Source organism: Asparagus officinalis, chromosome 7 (genome assembly GCF_001876935.1).
Source record: "Asparagus officinalis chromosome 7, Aspof.V1, whole genome shotgun sequence".
Classification (NCBI taxonomy): domain Eukaryota; kingdom Viridiplantae; phylum Streptophyta; class Magnoliopsida; order Asparagales; family Asparagaceae; genus Asparagus; species Asparagus officinalis.
The window spans coordinates 119,493,947-119,498,589 of record NC_033800.1 but is presented as its reverse complement, the minus strand read 5'-3'; positions in this window follow the sequence as shown (position 1 = coordinate 119,498,589).

Below are 4,643 nucleotides of genomic sequence, written 5' to 3'. Positions count from 1 at the left end.
TCAAAATTTAAATCCATAAAAAGGCAAGAGAGGAAAATATATCAAGCTTTTAAGCTTGTTTCAACCTATATAAATATTTTAGCCTCAGGTAAACATGATTTGGGAAATAAACACCCAATAAATCTGCGAGTTATATAAACACAAACCTCTCATCAAAATCAAAGTTAATAAAATGAAAACAAAAGAATTGACCAAAAGAAAATTGTTTTCATTTACAAGAATTTTAAAACATTTTTCAAAACCAAGACATAAAAAAATAAAAACATTAAAATTCTTGGTTTAGGGACATGACCCCTATCATTAAAGCTCAAAGCCCTAGGGTTATGAACCCGTTTGGGCGCATGTGGTGCACGGACACGGTCATAACAAAAATTACTCAAATGACCCTTCCGATTGTAATAAGTACAATGGAAAGGAAACACTTGCTTATGTTGACCAAACGGTTGTGCACAAGATTCATTTGCAAAAATAGATGGTCTTATAAATTTATTTTGCAATTGAGAAATATTTTTAAACAATGGTTTATTTGGAACATATTGCAACTTAGAAGATTTTTGCATATCATAATAAAACTTTGCAAGATGTCCAAACCTACCACAAACATCACATTTAAAAACATGTGGTCTACTAGAAACATTTGGCAAACAAGATTTTCTTTTCAAATCAAAACAAAACTTTGCCAAATGGCCAAAACGACCATAAAGATCACAATGATACACACTAGCATGCTTATGATGAACATTAGGTGCATGTGCATGAGTCTGTGATGAAGAAGTCTTATGAGATGCACAAGAAGCATTGATATTTAGTATTTTTAGATTTTTGTGTATCATAACAAAATTTAGCTAGATGGTCTTTTTGGCCGCAAATGGAATATTTGTAAATTTTGCTATACATATGTGTATAGTGAGTGTTTGATTTGGAAGAATTAACACGTGACTTTGCTATACATATGTTTTTGACTCACTTGAAGAAGAATCCTCTAAACTACGTCGGATTTCCTCCAAGTTACCTTGATGTGCTTCTATGAATTTTCATAAATTGTAAGCACTATCAAAATGAACAAATTTGTTAGAAATGGATGAGTCAAAAACATTAAGCAAGAATTCTAACAAGAGCTTGTTCATTGTAAACATTCTTTTATCTTTATCACTCCACTTGGATTTCTCCATAGTGGGTACAATATAAACACAATCTATAATATCCCATAAATCAAAATGTCTAGATCTAACAAATATATTAAATCTAGAACACCATTGGTCATAGGAGATATTATTTATTCTAGGAGCAACATTAGGATCATAGCCTACACAAGGTGCACAATACATATCCATGTTCATGATATATATGTGAATATATGCAAGCAAGACAACAATAAATCTCAAAACTAGATTACCACAAAAAGATAACTTGAATCTTTAAAATATGTCGAAGTTATTTTAAAGATGCTAAGTATAGATACCAAATGTGTAAAAGTGCTAAGTCTCAGGTGTCCAAAAATGAGTAATTTCTTCACCTCTTATAGGTTTTGAGAGAGAGTTAGTAGTCATTAAATGTGAATTAAGTCGCCATTAACTTAGGAGATAATGGGGAGAATCGTTTTTCATAAAAATGGCTCTTGAAACGGTCAATGGCGAGGTTCTCCTATAACGGTGGAAGGCGGAGCTCGCTAAGTAGATTTAGGCGAAGCTCGCTGAGTACTTTTGGGCAAAGCTCATTCTAGTGATCTTCGCCAGAATGTGGGCAATCCACTTCCCTTGAGTGTGGATGATGTAGCCCATGTGGGTCTTTTAGACGAAGTTCACATGAGGCTTGAACGAACTTCACTACTGTTTGGGTAGGCTTTGTCATGTGCTTATATTTGGGCCCACATGAAGTGTTTAACCCATCGACGTTCACTTCTTGAACTTGAGATAAATGTTGATCTAGGGTAGAGTATATTTTAACCATCTACATCTATAGATAGCACTTAACTTCACCACACTAAGGTATGTCTGATAACAACCCTAAGATAGATTCTATATTCTCCCTTCAGATTGCTTTATCTATCACTAACTTGGGCGTCTGAGGGCACACCCGGGGGAATCTGCTCCTGACCTCTAACGTTTTTTTTACTTGTGTAGGGATCTGCTTCCCTCGGTTTTTACCAGCCATTAAAGAAGCTTAAATGACCCTAAACTCCTCTAAATATCCTCCCAATTATACAATTAACTGTTGGCCTTCTTGTTTTGATGATGATTTAACAAACAATTTACATCTAATATTGTTTGTTTAGTGTTTGTATTTTGTTATTTATTGTAGATAAACAATACGTTGGAGGTTGGATGGATTGCGCCATAACGATCATATCAAATAGAGGTTGGCGGATATAGTGGTTAAAGCCTTGCAAATTCAAGTTAAAGATTCAAGTTCAAGCTTCATCCACGAGTGTACCAAGATAGAGCTTAATTCGTTGAAGATCACAAGCTTGGATATATTTAGTTTAGGTTTATTTTATGTGTGTTAGTACTTTAAGCTCAATCATATACACACATACACGTTTTGGTTTTGTATATATATAGTTATATATATACATATATGTTTTGGTTTGATAGATTTCAAGTTTTACTATGAAAAAATTGAATACAATTGGAAAACATATTTTTATTTCATACTTATATGCATTTATATGATTTCATCAATATCAATTTTATTTAATTCAATAAAATCATGTTTTAAGTGCATTATATGTGTATTTGTAAAAATACTATATTCATTATTTATAGACTTTATAACAATAGTTTACATCTTTCTTCAAGTCTATAAAATTATTTTGTATTTTTTTAAAACATGGTTTAGCCAAAATGTTAAAATTCATATGTTTACATTTTTATGTTTTGGACTATTTTGTAAAATAATGATATTTTTCATTTAGGAGGTTCTTTTTAAAAACCAGTCTTTGTAGCATGTTTACTATCATGTCTACAACCATTCCCTAAACTTTTATATTTTTTAGAATTTATTTGATATTTTTAAACAGGGTTTTAAAATCAAAAAATTAATTTTTAAACATGTTTTCTCATATGTCAGTTTACGGTCGACTGCCACGGTCGACTGCGCCTTTGATTTTCCCTGCGGAGCCATCAGCAACTTTCGTAGTCGACCGTCACGATCGACCGTCAGCTCGAAAATTCTCACGGTCGACCGCCACGGTCGACCGTCAAAGTTTCTGGAATTTTCTGAGCCTCGAAAGTGGCTCCCCCCCGTTTTCCGCGGTCGCCCGCCGTTCACTCCAACGGTCATTTTGTACAGAATCTGATTTTCGATTCTGTTAGTTTTTTGGTCATTTTTGTTGGGCTTTTGGCTGAGGTTTTGGGAGGCTATAAATACCCCCTTGCCCTCATCTTTCATAGTAACCCAAGAGAATGTTTTAAAAGAGTTTAACAAGGGTTTAAACTTGTTTAATGTTTGTTTAAAAGAGTGTTTAAGCAATTGAGAGTTTTGAGTTTGTGAAATCAATTTCACAAGAGCTTGAGGAGATCCTATTGGTGCTTAAGCTTCCAACCATCTTCCCTCAATCTCTTGATCCATTGAGAAGTTTTCTAAACTCTATTTCTAGCTTTATATCTATTTGTTTGTTTATCATTTCATTAAAGCTAGTTTTATATTGAGTTTAGATTTGATTTATCTCATTGTTACACACACCCACATTGAGTTTTTAGTATTTACATACATAGTATATTGGGGTCGTGAGAGATTGTAACAATTGAGTTGTGCTTAATTAAGATCTCATTCATGTTAGAGAACATTTTATTATAGTTACATTGTGAGTGTTGTAAAGTTTTCGGTGAGCTAGAAAACCGAGTGTGAGGTGTAGACGTTGATCGGTGAGCGTTGAAAACCGACATTGTGAGAGTGTGAATTGTGAAGTTTTCGGTGAACTAGAAAACCGAGTGTGAGGTGTGGACGTTGATCGGTGAGCATTAAAAACCGACATTGTGAGGTGTAAACGTTATTCTGGTGAGCGTAGAAAACCCGGTTGTGATAGTGGATTTCTCCCCGGGAGTGGGGAGCGGAGACGTAGGACGGAAGGTCCGAACTCCGTGATCATATCGTTTTGACTGTGAGGTGTGGACGTTGATCGGTGAGCGTTAAAAACCGACATTGTGAGGTGTAAACGTTATTCTGGTGAGCGTAGAAAACCCGGTTGTGATAGTGGATTTCTCCCCGGGAGTGGGGAGCGGAGACGTAGGACGGAAGGTCCGAACTCCGTGATCATATCGTTTTGTTTGTGATTGCGTTCTTATTTTTGTATTCATATCTTATATTGTCTTTGTGTATTGCACTTCATATTGCCCTATCACTTTGGTAGAGTGTTTATTTCACCATTGTATTAGTTTGTATATCCTTGCATATAATTCATAGTATATCTCATTGCTAGGATATACCCCTTAGTTCATATTGCTCATCCTAACTCATATATATTGTTGTATTTCATACTTGTTAGGATAACTTGTTATTAGTTTTAATTGGCTTAAAATCGGATTAGATTAGCATAAGACCCTAATCACCCCCCCTCTAGGTTCTAACAATTGGTATCAGAGCTTGGTGCTCTTTGATTTAAGGTCTAATCGCCTTGAGTTAAAGATCCAAGTTATATTTTT